Source organism: Semicossyphus pulcher, unplaced genomic scaffold (genome assembly GCF_022749685.1).
Source record: "Semicossyphus pulcher isolate SPU_LCO1_2020_fin unplaced genomic scaffold, fSemPul1.0.p SCAF_10, whole genome shotgun sequence".
Taxonomy (NCBI): Eukaryota; Metazoa; Chordata; class Actinopteri; order Labriformes; family Labridae; genus Semicossyphus; species Semicossyphus pulcher.
The window spans coordinates 18,178,788-18,198,288 of NW_027211604.1; positions in this window are offsets into that span (position 1 = coordinate 18,178,788).

Below are 19,501 nucleotides of genomic sequence, written 5' to 3' on the forward strand. Positions count from 1 at the left end.
ACTTGGACGCATTTTTTTTATTGCTGAAATTCTCTTCATTTCGTGACAGGATCAATCGTCTCTGGCCAATGTAAGACTCTCATAAGTAATAGCCTTCCTACCTGCGCCCACTTTGTATGTGCACTCAATGCCCATAAACAGAGTCTTCCACAAGCTAAAGCTAGTAGCTGGAAAAGTAGCAAACTAGTCACACAAAATTTGCAGAGAAAGGTTGTTTGATACGCTCTCTTGTGGACTCTTCTTGCACGCTCATCATGTAAGCATGTTCAGGTGTTTCGGGAGAGTGGCATTTCTGCGGTTGACGACTAGCTTAATCTTGCTGTTCTTTTTTGCCTACCCCAACTTTAAATTACATTTGTTAGCTTATCTGCTGGCTGACTCACAAACTGTGTCTTCTTTGTTTAACTGATATAAAGATGTGTCCTCAGGCAAAGAGGTTTTGATACTCTTCCAGTGAATGTTTGGGGTCTGGCATCTGCCAGGAGGAATCTAATCCACAGTTAACACTCAAAAGCGGCCTCACCATGCAGCTTTTTACGGCCATGCTTTATGTACAAGTTGTTAGTCTCAACGGCCTCTCATCATTAAGGACAAAACAAGCACGACTCAGAGTTTACGGCAGGATCACTCAAATCAGCAATCCACAGGAAACTCAAAAAAACCCTCTTGGACTCCTGAAGAGAGTTCATGAGAGTAACAACAAACACATAGGCTGCTATTCTGAGGTAAAGAAGCTGTAATTGGACTATTTTCTGCTGTTATCAGGCTCTTTATATCTTTTTTAGTCAGTCCTGATACGATCTGTTCCTCGTCCCCCTCAGACATCAACATGTCAACATGTTAGTTGTACCTGACAAGTGCTCACTGTGCGACGTCTCGTTCCTCTCAATCAACCCTGGTTTGTCCCGGGATTTTATCCCCCGGCAACATCGGAACTCACTGTTTACCCATCCCATAATAAGGCTCATTCAGCTGAGGACATCTTGATTAGGTCTGCCGAACGTCTGGTTCTCATTTAGCATGGAGGATGGGACAGAGAGAGAAAGGAAGGAAGGAAGGGGGTTAGAAAGGGAGAGAGGGACAAAACAAGAGAGGTGAGTGAAAAACGGGGAGGTGACTGTCTGGGAAACAGAAAATTATAAGTAACAAAAACAAGTTAAGAGAAAGTTAAGATTGACTTTTAGCTAGACTTTCATACTGTGATGTTTATGTTAGCTGTGTGGGTTTGTACACAGCCTTCAGAGATCTAGGTAACACAGAATGTGTTTTGATTTGTCTGTTGGAAGGGAAAACACTCCACACTCTATCATCTCCATAATACTATTGAATTAATTTATAGCGCAATAATGAAATACCATTTGAAATGTTTTTTGGTTCATAGTTCAATGTTTTGAGAAATGCAACTTTTAACTCTCGTCGAGAACTAGATAAGATTGATACCACTCACTATCTGTTAAATATACACCAGGAGATGCTTAGCAAAGCTTATAGCATTTAAACTGTAAACAAGGGGAAACGGCTAGCCTGACTCTGTCCAAAGGTAGAGAAATCCGCTAAGCAGCATCTCTAACAGTGTGGACCCACTGCATGCGACCAATTCCCCTACACTCGCATCTGCATAAACCAATGTCTGTATATATAGATGGACAACGCGTCTCCATCTGCTCCCATTGTACGTAATTGATGCCAAAATAGCCCCTGTGATAGGCGCTGCCATCTTGCGATGGTGACGTCATACGGAGCCAGAGTCTGCGCAGTAGAGATCGACGAGTGAAGCGGTGGTAGCCACTTCCGCTAACCCAAACACATACTTAATACCAAAAAAACAGCAAGGATCCCACACGCCGGCTTGTTTAACAGCAGAACAGCTTCTCTGTGTTGGTCTGAGGTTAAAGTTCACAGGTATGGAAACTTCACTGACTGTAGTGATTGTTTTAGTTACGTCTCCTCTCGCCGTTCCTCCTCTACTCTGCTTATCTCGAACAGATTGGCTGCAGGAGCCTAATTTGTCAACAGGGCTGTCAATCATCCTTTTGAAAGCATCAAATAACTAATTGAAAATAAACTTGTCAGAAAAATGAACACTTGGATGTAAATCAGCATGATAAGAACTAACTATAATGACAGAAACCATGTTTGAGAAACATTTATTTGGCATGTATTTTGATTTTATAGTTTGACTCATGTCCCATCTGTTAACATGGAGGAGGCGGGCTTTATGACCTATATTGCAGCCAGTCAGCAGAGGGCGCCCAAAATGTTTTGGCTTCACTTTTAGGGAGCTGTCATGTCGTCCATCTTTTTATACAGTCTATGGCATAAACCAACACCCCACAAGGCTTATTTACTAAATAGTATATCACAGTTTTCTTTTAATGCACGATTATGACATTATGAGGGATAAAAGCTATTAAAGAGTGCCGCCACTTGCCTGATGCGTGTCGCTAGGTATCCCAGCATTGGGGCGAATTTTCAGCCGCGTCAGTTCGCGTCCAGTGGGAATGCACCGTAAATCTCACTAGACAACATATTATGTCATGTTTGTTATTTGAACGCAAACTGAAATAACAGGTTGTGGTTTAACTTGCAGCTATGTGCCAAACATTAGATTTTGGGTCAGGTGCGGTGACTTCCTGGAGTGTTCTGGTAACCATGAAGTTTCCACATAACTAGCAAAGACTTCAATGCATCAGTCTTTTGTCCATCTTAAACAAACAAGAAATAACAAATTAATTTGTCAGTTTTGGGGCATTGGTCAGCAGATGTGTTAGCTTGTTAGCTATATTTTTATGGACAGATGTGAAAGTGGTGTCCATCTTCTCAAAGGTCCCAGGAAAAGTTTACACAGGCCGTAAGAGGTTAAAATATTTTTAAGCTGGAAAAGAATAAAATGCAACGTTTTTTTTTATCTAGCCTCAGCGCACAGTATGCATCCAACACATGACAAGTGCACCTCCCCTTCAGAGGAGGTGGTAATGAGCGAGATGATGAAGAAAATTGAATCCAGCTCCATTGTTGCATCAGAAAACGCTGGTGTTGCATTCAGGTGCGCTGCAGCTTTAAATGAACGTCAGCAGAACACACACACACACATACATGTGCAGAATGCACTGAGAGATATGTGGCCTAACATACATATTTGTACATTATATTAGTGAAATGTGTGGCAAAATATGCAACATGCACACACACACACACACACACACACACACACACAGAACATGTTTATGCGACAGTGTAGGGTTCATGTAACAGATAAGGGACGGTAGAGTCAACAGTACTGTAGATAGGCTGCTGATAGAGTGTTCCTTAGCTTCCGCTAGCCTTTGTTTACCTAATGATAAAGTGTTTCTGTATGGATGTATGCGTGTGCGCGCGGGTGTGTGTGTCTGCCCAGAACACGTGTGACTATGTGGGTGTTTGCTTCCTGTTTGTGTCAACCAGGCCATGTTTTATATGCTCATGTGTGCATTAATGTATAACTTGAACAACACTTTCACCATTGGGGAATGTTTATGTACTACCCATTATGTTGCTTCAGTATGCTTTGAGAAAAAATGATTTGCAGCCTGGATAATGTTCTCTATCAGTGTTGATCAGTGTTACATCTGATTATGTAAGAGGTGCAACAGTTTTGGCATCATACACACATACTAGGGAGTTGGTGTGGGTGTGACAGGTAGGCCTAGAATGCGCAAAACTTGAAACCAGAGAATCTGAGAAGATACCTTAACTTAAGACATTTCCTCATCATGATGACTAAAGATATTATGAAACGTGGCACTACCTTTCCTTTAAAACCTTAAAGCTAGGTTTTTCTTGGAGCTGATGGTTTGCATGTTTCCAGCTTCTTCCTGCTGAGGACTGAGATTAACAACAAGCATGGTGTCCGAAATATTACACTGGATAGCAACATGGCTTTAGGGATGCTAATGATGGTCTTGAGTTTACCATCACATTTTGTGAGGACATTTGGTACTAAAAGGATTAATCGTTACGACTTTGCTGATCCCCTGACTTTTCCGCTAGCTCCACCATGATGTTTTTTTGGGGTTGATTGAGGCATCAGCAGCTATGGTACTTTTGTGTTAATCGTTTAGTGCTGATTGGTACACCTGTGGGATAAACTTATTACCTACATGCATTTTTAGAACCTAATGTTGAAGCTATAAAACATTTATCTGGAAAGGCCAGAGTTAAGAGAGGCCATCTCAAAACTGAAAGGTCACGGGGTCAAGTCACTCTGAATCCACGTACAAGTTAAATGTCTGCAGACATGGTGGAGCAGCGGATTCACTCAGTTTAAAACGGATGTATACTATCATGCAAGCAAAAAAAACGTCTCCGAAACCCAAGTTTACAAAGTACCTTCAAACACATTTAATCTTATTGGCTTTTGTAAATGCCACTTCCTCTTAGTTATCTCAAATTCCTAAAGTAATGTCCCATGTGATCCCACAATGTGATCCCATAATACAGACATACACATCATGAGCTAAAGAAAGTTTGTCTGTAAAGAGACGTGAGCTCAGAGTGATGACAGTTGATCTCTCACCTGCTGTCTTCCTGACTCAATGTGTTGTTTTTTTTAACCCCCTCTGTGCCGTGTAGTGCATGATTATTAAACCATCGTCAGGGCTAGTGACAGACATTGTGTATGCTAAAGTATTCTTGTTATACAAGCATCTTACATGTCATTGATATTATGTAACGCCATATTTTCTTTCTCAAATTTCATGTGGTTTTTAGGTTTTTCACTTCAGTAAAAGAGAGACAAAACAGGATGAGAGGAAACAGAACACGGCCAGACAAATACAGTAGGCGAGATTCATCAGCAAGGGGAAAGAGCTCCAACAAACAAGAGAGAAAGAGACAGACAGTCAGACAGACAGGCAGTTGTCGTTCTTTCCTCTCCGCAGAGCGGAGGAGTCATGCATCAGCGGAGGAAATTGGGAATGTGAAACATGCCAGATTAGAGAAGCAATCTGAGGGCCTGCAGACAAACTCAGTGGACTCAACCATGGGAAAAAAACACGCACTCAGACTAGCAGACATACACACAAACATGGACATGCACATACACACGCACACAAACGCACAACCCATTCAGATTTTGAACCACCTGCTGCATTCCACAGCCAATAAGTCAGCTACTTAAGGAGCCAGCTTTTAATCAGCCAGTCAAAGAGGCGGGCGGTAAAGCAGCCATCCATCCCGTCAGTTAATCAACAAGACAACTAACCAGTCGATCTGTGAGCCATTTAGTCAGTTAGTGGGATTAAATGCTGAAATAACAGCAAGCACGCACACGTTTGTAACGGCAGCGTGCGAGGCAAAGACCACACAGAACTGCACTAAACACGGAAAAGGCAAAGATGCTCCGATATCATTACTTCCTTCCCGATACCTAGACTTGAGTATTGGCCGATTCCAAGTACCCTTCTGATACCCTGCTGCTAGCAATGCACTGTTGTGGTTTGTAATTGTCACACGATATTTAGTGTGCTAATAAATTATGGTATCAGATCAGTGCACTGGCGGGCATACTCGATACCTGATACCGCATTTTAGGCCATATCGGAGGTCGATACCAAAACCAGTATCAGTACCGATACCGATACCATATCGGTATCAAAACAACTCTAGTTAAAAGTTTGGAAAATTAGAACTTTTTCTTATATTTTCACTACAATAACTATCATTAAGACATGAATAATCTGCAGGAGAATGATATACAATAGTTTTTTAGTAATACTACTTATGTGATCGGAGCGTTGGTCAGTCTGTCAGGTGGCCAGTCAGCCAGCCAGCCGCCCACACACCCAGCCAGCCAGGACAGGACAAGAGCAGAGGAAGCAGTTATTATGGAGGAAGCCAGGGCGTCTTAAAGCCATTATATGCCCCTCAGAGAGAGGCAGTCAGAGGCAACACAGCTGACTGGAGCGCTTCAAAGCAGGAAGGAGCCCAGCCACCACCTCCACCTCCAGCAGCCTGCATGTTCAAGGGGAAGTGAGGAGTTTACAGGGTGAGAGGGGGGTTACAGGGCAGGGTGGGTGGAAAGAGATAGAAGGAGCATCGGCTGCAAGGAGATGATACCATAAATGTGGTTTTGAGCAGGTGTAGTGGGGACGAGCTACGCAGATGATTTTTGTTGCTTTCAATTTGTCTGATGTTTCTGTCCCAATGGAGATGTGGATAAGCATTTATCTGAAGGGAGGATGTGGTGCGATGGGATGTAGCAGGTAGGGAGGGAGAGATGGTGGTGAGTTATAGCAGAGCTTAAAGATGGAAAGTAGGAGGTGAAGGATGGAGGAGGAAGGTGTGATGGAAAGGAAAATGGCTTTGACCCAGGAATAGGAAAGGCATAAACAAGAGGAAGAGCTCAACAGTTGAAGGATGATGGGATAAAGTGGGCCACTTCCTGCCCCAATTTCAAAATAAAATACTGAATCAGCATTGGGATTCTTAAAAGAGTGTGTTCTTTCTAGATTTTCTTCTTGAATATTCTTATTTTTGTTTATTATATTTTTTAATTATATTAATATATATTTCCTATCACCTCCTTTTTGTTGGTTTCCTCCATGCCTCCTTCCCTTGCCCTCCTCATCTGTCCTCCCACTCTGTCTGTTTTTTCTCTCCTATGTTTCCTACCTTAACCCCTCCCTCCCCCTCCTTTACCAGTCGCCCTCCCCTCCTCCCCCTCTCTTCAGCACCTGTGCCCCTGCGGAGGGGGAGTTCCGGAGAAGAGGAAACCCCCGGGGCAGCCAGGCACCTCACAGATGGTTAGCAAATTACACCTTCATTACCTCTGCTCTCCTCTTCCCCTCTTCCCCTGGCCAGAGCTTCACAATGACTCGCTGTTCCTGTGACACCTCACATCTGTCGGCAGCTGACCTGTCTGCTCAGAAAAGTAGCACATATTTAGGAAAAGTTAAAAAAAATAAGAAACCACAGTGCTGCTTTCTTTCATGTTGGCAAGTTACGAACTACAACTCAATATCTGTATTAAGATATTTCATTTATAGGGCTATTTTGCTGTATGATTATAGTAGTGTTAAGAACATTTCTGTTATACTATACTATATATAAGGACAACTTAGATTACTAAGACTATTATTATTAGATTTAGATTATACAACAGTTAGTTCTGACCAAGTAATCTGATTGGATAAGAGGCATTCCACGAGTGCTGATAAATAGAACAGCATCACTGGGACTTTTCACTTTTAGCCAGGTGTTCTGAACACTGTTAATAACATGACAGCAGACTGTGTATGTCTACATTGATCAAGCTGGTACCTCTGAATCACACAGCAGACTCTTATTTCACTGGGTGCTTAACAAATTAAAACATACAGATGAATGTACATGATACAAAGTAGCTGCTCTGTAACCGTGCAGGAGAATGTTTGAGTTGCTCGGCAACAAAAGTCCAGTTTCAGTTTAGTTGTGGAACTAGTTGAGTTTAATCTGTGGTTGATTATTACTGTTTACTACTATTTGCCGCTTGTATAACTGTTGTATAAAAGCAATATCACACTCGAGGTCGTGATGTTGTGCTGAATATCAGCACGGCTGTGATTATATGCGACCAAATACGAGCAGTGCTGATACTCACTACAACATCATGACCTCTTGTGTGATATTGCACCAATACAAACACAGGTACACAAACATGAACACATGCCCAGGAGATACTATATAAGGTGCAGCCGGCAATCAATCATTATAAGAGCCTGTTTATACACTGAAAAAAAAGACTGAAATCTAATGTTATTGTCAAATCTTGCCTGCTACATTGCAGGATTCTTTTTCCGTTTTTCTCCGTTGTATTATGTCACTGAGCAGAGACACAGTTCTGCTAGTCCTTGCTAACTGAACATATTCAAAACAAGGATGAGTCTTTAAAACCAAAGCAAAAACATAATTAAATATTTAAAAATTGCCTCAAGAAATGTTAAAAAAAGAAAGATTAAACTACAACATATTCTAAAACTAAAGGCTATATGTTGCATTGCACAGGAATATTAACAACAGGGATATTCATGTGGGATATGTATGGATAAATATGATATGTGGGATATGTACAACTTTTTGTCAGGCATAGTTTCAAGAAAAACAACAGAATTTTCCAATTACAAGTTACAGTCATTATAATAAGTCATATGAGGTAATAATTTGAAAAATATCACTTAAAAAATAGTGAGATGATTTAGGAGAGCAATGATCAGCTCCGAGCTTTCTTTTGGCTCACTCGGAGGATTCAGGCTCCATTTACAACAAGGTTTTTTACACATCGGCGTCTCTGTTGGACTGGAAAGAGAACGTGTCAAAATGAGGAGGGAGGTAAAATAATAAAACAGTCTGATAGAAAAGATGCTCATGGGAGCTTTAAACTGGAGCACTAATCGTGATTCATTGGGGTCTGATGTATGACACATCAGCCTGAGAAGCTTTGTGTTATTTTATCTGACGATGTGTTTTAAATTAAGGTTCTGTGAGACTTTGGAGAAACTTCCAGACAAACTTTGTGTAGCGTTATTTAACACGGCTGTGTGGGAGACGTGCACTCTGAACACAGAATCAAGTTAACCATTGATGGAGCAGTTTCTTCTGCCGTTTAAAGATTACAAAAGAAAGCCAAAACATGATAAGAGCCGACAGTAATGTGTGAAAATTCAACTGTCTTTCTAGTGCCACCATCAGGTAACAATTTTGTGAAATGAAAAAGGCCAAAGCAGAAGAGAGCAGCACCCTGGTTCCTTTGACATAACGTCATTGGGATTTCCATTGGGGTTTGGATTATTGCATGACATAAACTGTGGGAAACATAAGTTTATGATCATCACATGTTTTGTTCAGCAAGACGATCTTCACAAATGAACACCACCTGTATGATGTTTACGGGTAAATGTAATGGCCAGAGGTAAAAGGGTTATATGAGGCTAAATGAACTACATGGTGATGGTGCATGACCCTAATATCATGACAGCTACGCTTCTAACTCGTCTGTGCGCAGGGTCATGATGTGCTTAATGTCCCTTGTGACCCACGTTTCGTCTTTTTAAGACGAGGAAAAGAGAACCTGAGTGAGGTAATTAGTATTTAATGTCGTAAAACAAAACATGAAAAACCTCTTTAGTTTGTGTTTATTACAGGTTTCCTGTTTCCATACAAGACATCCGGTAACTCTTAGACAGGGGAAGCAGAAGTGCAAAAATGCTAACCCGATTTGCGCATTTAAAATTACAATTAAAAATAAGGTTACGTACATCACAAAAGTCTGAATTTATCGCAATTAATAAAAAAAAAAATGTTTATGCAAACAAGCCATGCTTTCTCACAAAGAATGCTAAATTTTTTGGATGGAGGACTGGGTATAATCGCCATGCTTTCACACCATTTCAGTGCAATCAGATGAAGCCCAAGCTAGCTGTCAGCTACCCTCAGTTAAATTGTTGCAATTTAGTGGTGAAAACAGGAATTCAGGAAGGACATGTTGCAAACACAGGTCTTGTTTAAATCATGCAGAACAGCAGACGGACATATAAACTAAGAGTTACATCTAATACGCACTCATTAATATTTGTTTATTTATGACACTTTATACTGAACAACCTAATCGCACATCGCAGAGTTTTCTCATATCGTGCAGGGCTATTATAAACAAAGAGACGCATGTTAGCATGCTACCATGCTCAACTAATGACCATGCATGACACTGTATCTGCTAAAATTCTCATTGTGAGCATGATGCAATTTTCTTCAAAGCACTACTACAATGTAAAGCCTTACAGAGCTAGCTAGCGTGTTGACTCTTGGTCTTGTTCAAGTATGGTTACAAATCAAACTTTACTTTCTTCAAACAACATTTGCACATGAGCATGAGGAGACTCAAGACTATATCATATATTAGCCATGGTTTGAATATTTTGCAATGGACATGGACGTTGTAGCTTACAGTGGAGTCTTTAAAAAGGTGCTTATTAAACATGCAAACCGTGTTTAAAGTTTAATAGCAAAAAAGGGGCTTTTTTACCCTTAAAATGCAACTTTCAGTGCAGTGCAAAGAGGTAAAAAAAAAAGTGTATCTACATAGCAAAGCCTACTGAAACTAGTCTGTATTAAATTATCAATGCTGTCATCAGACAGAACATAACAGGACAAACACAGAACTTCTCAAACTTCAAATCTCTCCTAATTAAAGATCTGTGGTTTAGGTTACAGTTTTCAGGTCGCCAGCTGTTTGTTGATTTGTAATGACCGGTGCCTGACTCACACCCTGTATCTTATTTCCATGCCTCCTGCAGCCCGGCCTGAAAGCGCAGGGCCCAGTGCACCCATTAGTCAAGCAGAGGAAGGCATGGAATAATAATGAACGCACCTCACACGCATGAGCAAGTAAAGCCCCCCCCCACCACCACCAGCGCCTCCGCCACCACGGCCGGTGAGTTTCCAGAAGGTATTTCCATCATGTAAAATGTATGTCGCTCTCACTTCAACAGATCTCTCCATCCTCAAGCAGGGAGGTTTTCTGTTTTCACTCGACCTACTGAAACAGCGGAAACCACTTTTTTGTCTGCCAAAGGTTGTCAGAGCTTTACTTCACATCCTGTAGCCATCATTTTTATCCACATTTGTCATCAACTTCATCACCATTCATCAGCGTGGTTACGTCACTGTATCTAATCCTAGTCCAGCATTTGGTTTGATCATCAACTTTCATTCTGTTGAATTTTTGGGGGAGAAAAGTTTTTTCCGTCTCTTGCTGCTGTCATGTTTTTTTAAATTTATTCAACCTTTATTTCGCAAGGAAATCCCTCAACGCAGGCCTGGCCAATATAGCACTCTATTACAAATCTAAAGAATATAAAGAAGACAAGATACTATGGAAATAACGTGTCCCAGAGAGAAGTTAGTATAAACTCATAATATTTCTTATTGTTTTCCATCATGTATGACTGTGATAATGTTAGGCTTAACTGTGGTGCGTACAAACTAATCAGACCTGACAGCATTGGAGCTCCGGACGTTCAAACTTTACTACAAAAGTCCGGCACATTTGGACAGGTGAACTCTCGTGGGGACCAAACCACCAGACCATGGTCCGACAGAAAAGACGGGACTCGGCCCGTTTCCAAATGAACCATGGTCCAGTTCGATTCAGGTGAGAACATAATCAGACTTAAAGTAGGACCTGATATAGGAAGCAAACAAACGAAACGCTTCATCGTTGGTTGTTAACGGATGTTGACACTTGCAGGGAAAGCCAAGCAGCAAGATGATTAGAGGACAAACGTGGGGTATGGATGAGGTCAGAGCTCTAATATTCCTTTCCCATTGAAATTAGCGCATTGACGCAGGTTTTTCAGACCCGGGAAGACCTGCTTTATAAATGCGGATTGTCTCTTTTCCCATTGCCAGTGGAGTATACTCCTGTCGGTCTCGTCTGACGTCACAAAACGTGCCGAAGACAGGGTTTGTAAACAGTGAAGATGTTACAGTGGTTAGGTCTTTATTGTATCACTCATTCAGTCTGTGTATCAAACTCCGCGCCAACAAATATGGAACGATGTTTGAGCGCTGCTCGGACGGAGACGGGCGGAATTTCTAGCTGAGATGATGAAGTTCGACAGAGCATAGCATCGCACCGGAAAGGGGGCGGAGATTAGCGCGTTGACCCGGGTTTTGTGTTCCCATCAATGCCGATCAGAGCCGAGGCGATTATTACATGCAGACCCGGGTCAAATGACTCTGCAGTAGACCCAGGTCTGCATGCCGAATGTAATGAATGTAATCTTTCCCATTTCCGCTAAGCAACTAACCAGTGGGAAAAGGGCTTAATAGAAATATGGGCTGACCAAACAATTTCACAAACGCTTGTCGAAACGCACAAGAATACAGAGGTATTCAAACTCCGACAACGAAACATTACACTCCACATTTCTCTCTCTTTTTGTTCTCTCTCTTTGTTTACTTCAGGGAGTTTCCCCCGTGGAAATTCTGACCAATCAGAAAGCAGTTTCCTCAAGCTTCAAAACTTTTGGTCCGCTTGTAAAAGCTGACGTGTGAACACAAACAAAACGCGACTTTGTAACAATTTGGTCTTTGATTCGGATCACGCAAACAGACTTTAGGTGTGAAAGCAGCCGAATATTGTAGCTACAGGGAGATAGCAGTCTTTCCATTGTTATCTTGTGCTCCATGTTGCAACTGGCTTCTCCATGTGAAGTCTACCTTTTTGCATTAAAGACTTGCCCTGACTCCAGGCTATTATTATTTTTATTATTAAAATTTAAAATAATGGCATTTAGAGGCAGAGACTGGATTAAGCAGCGCATTCAAGAGAGCTGCAAATCAGCTGGAAATGTGCCAAGTTTGTATTAGCCTGTTTTTCTTTTTTTTTACATCATTCAGCATTTATATCTCGTGATGTCAGAAAACTGAATGAAGTGTGCTGAGGCTTTAACAAATCGCACACGTGGCTGCGCATGTGGGTGCAGAGCTACGCAGCGACCTACACACAATTCCAAAAAAGGCTGAAGGCAGCAGAGTGCCTGCCTGCAACACCTTTTCAAGACTATGAAAGGGAATACAAACCACAAAAGGTGAAACGCTTGAATTAAAAAGACAGTGTGAAACAAATGAGGGTTGGTATATTTGGATGATATCGTGAAATAAGAGATGAACAGACAAATGTTTGATGATGCAGCTGCAGCAGCAGAAGACGAAGCCGAGCAGCAAACACTGAGGCAGACGGAGAGATGGAGATAAAGGAGGGAGAGCCCACAGCAGGCCACAAGTCCTCCAATGCTACTGCAGTGGAGTGACAATGAGAGAGGAGAGAGCATGAGTCATACACAAGCCCCTCCTCTCTCTCTACCTCCCTCACCCCCTACCACCCCCCCACCCCCCCCCTCCTCCTTCCTACAGTGTCGAAGTAGCCTGGTTACGTCGATCCTGACTCATTCATTCACAGCCGAGTCTCCAGCCTACTTTTGTTACACAGATGAAATCGTGCTACTTAAAGAGACCATCGCGGCTCTCATTATAGTGCTCTGACATACTTTACCGCTCTCTGGCTGCCGGAGCCCCATTCATAAAAATGCTCCAGTCTCTGAGCGTGTGCAGAGGAAGGCACATGCGCACACACGCGCATACACACATCTTCAATCCCTTATTTGGTTGTCGTGTTTAGCTGAATGAGCTGAGGACGAGTGGCGTGTGTCACTTCCAGGGTTTGGTGTTTAATCCAGTACTGACAGTGTGTGTGCAAACTTGGGATACATTTCTGTGAATGAGCTCCATCTCTCCTCTCATATGTGGCGTTCACCTTCCCTTTCACATCTCCACCTCCTAACATTCTTCCCTCCTCTTCCTCCTCTCTCCGCGGAGCAGCATCTCCCTCCATGTGGTTAGCTCATCTCCTTCTCTTCCTCTCCTTCTCTCTCTGGTTAGCTCATCTCATCTCTAGGCAGTCAGCTTTGCAGGCAGCTAATTATAGGCCAACGCTGTGGAGCGCAGGGCCGGATGTGACAGCATGCTGTGTTTGTGTGTGTGTGTGTGTGTGTGTGTGTTGACTGTACGTATGTGTGCTTATGTGTGTTAAGCGCAGTCATATATGTCGCCACTGCTGTTTGTCTCCTCATATGTCTGCAGGAGCGTGTGTGCGTGCATCTGTGTCCACGTGAAGCGTGTGTTCATATGATCATGTGTGTATCAACATCTGATGCAGTTTCAGACCCTCGCTGTGAATATCTTGTTTGTCGACACTCTCTGAAGGTTTGTGAATGTATCCTGTCACTGAGAGTCCTCGCAACTATGAAAATACTAAACCGCGTGTGAAAACATGTGTGTGCGTGAGTGTGTGGACGAGCCACCAGCAGGATATCCAATCGCAGCCCCTCCCACACTGTACTGCAGCTCTGACTCATACAAGGTGGAGGCAGAGAAAACCAGGGTCTGATGACTGGCAATGAGCATGCACACACACACACACATGTGGACAGGCACATATACACATGCACACAGTCATACAAAGGTCTATATAGCTAAAATGGCTTGATATGTGTATGTACACACATGCAGAAGGAGGGGGTACATACAGACGGCACATACTTCAGATAGACCTTAATTCTAAGCTTATAGTCACTTACTTTATAGATCTATTAAGACCTATTTACTGTAAGTCTATGTTGCCGGGCCTGGACTGACAATCCTACATTCATTCATATAAAATCAAACTTTAAATTAACCTGTATCAGCCCTGACGTCTCTAAATCTTGCTTCAGTATCCATCATTGTGCCTTTACAGCATGATAGGTTGGTCACCCCTCACTTTGCATGGGCACTGCTACAATTTAGTCTATAAGATAATCATAATATTTTGCACATCAGTCTGATTTTCCAGCCCAACTCATGGTTTCAGTTTGGAGTGACTTCTATCAGGACGGAGGTTAAGGAAACAAGCTATCTGCAGGCTGGGCTCAAACTTGAGACGACTGTCTCTTTAAATCATTTTCATCAAAGGACAATGGAAGTGGTCACTGTGAGCTGCATTTGTTTCAACTCACCAACATGCTACTACATATTACTGCCTTGTTCAAGCACTGTTTTATCTCATTTATGTGATTTATTGTTGCCTATTATTATTATTTGTGTTGGATGCTGCCCTTTGACCTTTAATCTCAATGTGAGTTACACATTTTCACAGAACAATTTCATGTGTGATTGATGATGGCAGGTGATTGTTAAAATAATGGTACTTCAACCATCGTTCTGGTTAACAGTTAAACACTGTACTGTGTCATTGTGCATGATATATTCAACTGCCGGCAACCATAGAAACAGCACTTCTGTGTTGCGTTACCCTCACCGTCAACTCTTACTGGTGCTGAACACAAACCGACTTCAGTCACTTCTGCAGCTCCAAGAAGTCACAAGCAAATTAGACATTCGCACCTTTAAAACAAGCAAAAAAAAAAGCATAGCAAATCATTATCTCATGAAGGTGATATGGCTAATGTGTTGGCACACTGCTGTTTTTTTACACATCCAGCAGACTACAGCAAGTTAGCTGTCCACCTATAGGTCCAACTCTGCTTTTAGCTTTGCTTTGGTCTCTACCACCTCCTGAGGAAACATCTGGGTCTTTGGATGCACCACTATGTTCACAAGCTCGTCAGTTACTTTGTCTATCTGCCCTTTTCAGTCTGTCCTCTCGCTTTACATTATTACTGCGCTGTCTTCCTCACCTTTGCCTTGTCAATTATTTCTGTGCATGTAGATCGTTTACTCGGGTCTTGAGTTTGGAAATCTGCACTCATCTGGGCCATATGAAACACAAAAAGTCAGAAAGTCATTATTAAAGTTTAGCTCGGTTGGTAGAGCAGGCAGCTCACAGACAGGTAAAGTCCTCATCTCATCGTCCACTGGCTCGACTGCGATCTCTGTCTTTATATTCTTACCTACATTCTTTTATAGTTTCTGTAAAGCAGGTTAAGGTGACACGGGGAGGAAGTGTCTGCACATAGATTTGTCCATGAATGAAACAAGGTAGCATCCATTCATACATTACGCACATAGGCGCCGCTGGCTGCTCGCATAGACAGACAATAGCGACAGCTTCACACGTAAAGGATGAAGTCAGCAGTCAGTGTGTATCTGTTCAGATGCCACAGGAACTCTCTCTCTCCTCCTCTTCCTCTCTCTCTCTCTCTCTTCTTTATCTCTCGTTCTTTCCACCTCTCCTGCTCTGCGTCTGCCTCGCGGCTTCCTGTGTCCTCCCCTCCCCCACCGCAATAAAAGGAGAGAGAGGCCTGTTCATTCATGCATTCAGCCAGTCAGCTGAGCGAGGAGAGAGGAAGGAGGGAGGGAGTAGAGAGAGAGAGAGAGAGAGATAAAATGAGAGGAGAGGAAGAGGAAGAAGAGGAAGGCTTCCTCCCTGTGATGAATAGGTCACCTGTATTACATCACTGATGGGGGGGGGGGGGGGGGGGGGGGGGGGGGGGGGGGTGGAGCGGTGGAAAAGAGGCAAAAAAGAGGGGGGGGACCAAAAAAGACCAGACCCCTTTACTTCTCCTCATCCTCTTCCTCTCTGTCTCCTCCTCCTCCTCCTCCCCCCTCTGCCCTTCTCTCTCTCTCTCTCTATCTCTCCCCTCTCCATCACCCCCCTCCCCTTCCCATCCTGACAGTATGAGTCACAGACAGACCAGTTCCCTTGATGCACTGCGGAAACGTAATGTGACGTAGCCTCCCTCACCACACGCGTCCCTCTCCATCCCTCCCATTCATCCCTCCCGTCATAGCACAGCGAGTCTCCATTCACAAAAAAAGCAGAGAGAAAGAAGAGAGCGAGAGGCGGCAGGTGGATTCAAACCGCCAGAACGAACGCAAACTGTGTCACACAGGCAGATCATACATTTTGGAACAATGGCAGAACCAAATTATCAGAGCTTTTACCGTGAAAGATAACAAAAGAGGAAATCTGGGTGGATATTTTGAGCATCTTTGGCTGGAGCACGAGTTACTTAATGTTGTACAAGCTTTATTGTTGCCATCGTTACAGCGATATGAGCTGGAGGGCAAGGAGCACTGATTTGTAACAGGAACTGTAGACAGGAAGGTGTCCAAGACATTTAACAAAATAAAACTTAGTTAATATTGTCTGGTTCAGTGTGATATATTGTAATAGATGGCAGTGATTAATAGAATATAATGGGTTGTATATAGCACATTACATTGCATTACAATCCCATATAATACAGCACTTCCCAACGATTGATTTACAATATAATAGACAGCACATTAGCAGCAGAGGTAAGATTAAGACCCACTTTTTAATAGGCAGGCACTGAAGAAACAGATGAGAGACAGAGGTGCACTCTCATCTCTGACATCACTGCAGCCTGATGTCACGGACACACACGCCACCCCCGTCCAATACGCGTCTTATGAAGCCCGGCATTCGCAGACATTCTACCAGTTATTAACGCAGACAACACGTCGTATTTACGCAGTATGACATTCAGACATGTCTGCACAAACTTTACTCTGTCAGTAGTCTGTGGAGGTAAGCAGTGAAGAGAGAAACAAGGGTTGTTTTTCATGTTGCAGACTGAATAGTGCCACCGAGCAAGAAACGTGTGATGACATTACAATACTGTCGACTGGTTATCAAGTTGCAAAATGTTGCTTTGATTCATCTACGGTGAATGCAAGGAAGGCCATAAAGCACATTCTTTTGTATTGGTCTTTTTATATAATTTACATTTAATTCTTGTATGCAGACTAACTTGCATTAAAGGAGCAATTCGCCCCTGGAAAAAGCCGCTGTCAGTCAAAGCTGGTGTTCTCTGTTATCAATAGAAGCAATAAAATTTGAAATTGGCGCCATAGCTGTGGAGGAAGTTGTACAAACAGCTCGTGGTTTCGCCCATCCTACATTCCTACAACACCCAGCGTGCATTGCGGCCCTCCCTCTGAAAGGAACGGCCCAGCGAGAGACGCTGGAGTGAAATACTAATTTTTTTTCCTACCATTCTGGCATTAGCGCCCCATAATAGCATGACAGGCCTGAGGTTGAAAATCAGCGAACTGGCCCTTTAAGTGCAACAGAAAACTAATGTTCCCATTTCCTGTGTGCCAACAATACTACACACGTTGTCATGACAGATGGTCATTAAGGATTATTCATATTTATCCTATATAATCAGACACTAGATAAATGATCCTAAAAATCTAATTCCTCTGAAGCTGAAAAATCAATTGTGTATTTAATGTGAGGTCTGTATGTGGAATAAGTATATGAGAACATACTCAAAATATTTGTATAGGTGAATGTAATCTCTTCAGTTACATCAGAATATGTATGTCGTAACGGATTACATCACTAACCTAATGATCCCACCTAACAGATCGCAGTATTCAGAGATAAAGGCCTCAGCGACTAACATCTGATTTTATGAATGAACGGGTGACATTCAGGTTCGCTCTGCTGGTTGGCTGAAGACGAGCAGAGAAAATCTCAACGTACAGTATTATTCACCACAACAAAGTGTTAGGGAGGGGGTTGGTGATGTCACTGGTGGTGGTGGGGGAGTCATCTGTGAGTCAGAGAGGAAAAAAAAAAAAAGAGGCAACGCTGGCCTGTGGATGACTCACCACTGCTTTACCAACCTCACACACACACATATACACACACACAATACGCAGGGATGCTCACGCCATTCGCCATGACACACATACATGTAAAAACACATCACGCATGAACGCACCACCTATTTCATGGTGTTGGAAGCATCCACACAACTTAAACACACGTCGCCTACAGGAAAGGCACATAAACGTAGTTGCACACACGCTTGAAACGCACACACACGCACGCAACATGAAGTGCAAGGAGAGGAGGGGAGGGTCAGGATGACTCACACATCAATGATAACACCCCTCCCCCTGCCCCAATCACACACACACTCTAACAGACACAAAAGTAGAAGAAGGACGTATCATTTGGATGCAACCCACATCCTCCCCACATCCTGGGGAACCTCCCATCTGAAACTCAGACTGACAGCAGGAAAGTGTGACGGGCTGCAGTTTGTCTGAGGTGATGGGATCTCTCTGACAGGACATGCTGATTTAAAGATTTATAATTAGGAGTCAAAAAAATTGACAAACTTGAAGTAGCATCTCAATAGTGGACTCAAGCTTTTTTATTATCCGTATTTTTTTTAGTCTAAATAATTTTTCATATCATTTTCATTCATTTGGTGGAGATGCTCCTCAGCCGCCAAACAACATTACATGTGTCAGACTACATTTCCCAGAAACCCTTCATCTCAACAGAATGGAGGATCTTTTTAAAGATAAAGGTTTTATCAGTCTTTGTGTTCAAAAGGAGGACAAACATGTTAGAAGTGATTTTTCCATTGGCGTTTACTTGTTTCACCTTCTGCCTTTGAGAAAACGGAAGGCTTTAGCACTATTTGTGCTCCACAGCGCCCTCTGGAACTCTTATTAGCACCACAAGCAGGTGCTGTGTTGTACTTTTTACTGTTTCATTCTGTATTATTTCTTCTGCACAAGAGTGATTTAATTATCTCGGGAATATCATCTAAATGCAAGCTACTAAATGTTATACTACTACTACATACTATTGAACAATACAAACCACATAAAAAGTAAACAACAATCACAATCCAAATCAAAGCCACCACAAAAAGCATCTGTGGATTTACAAAACCCTTCTGCTGTGAGCAAAAACGACTGCAGCACAGGCAACAGTTCAATATTTTATGGTAAAACAGATTCATCTAAAGTTGCTGTTGGAATTAGCAACACACAACTCCTGCTAGCTAGCAGCTGCCTGCCAGCTGTAGCTAACGTTAGCTCGGGGCTCACAGCACATGACAGAAGTAACTTTCAGAAGTAGTTTCAGCCCACAACGCGCACTTACAGTTTTATTGCAGCTCGGTCCGACAGTCCTCGTCCTGGTTGTCCT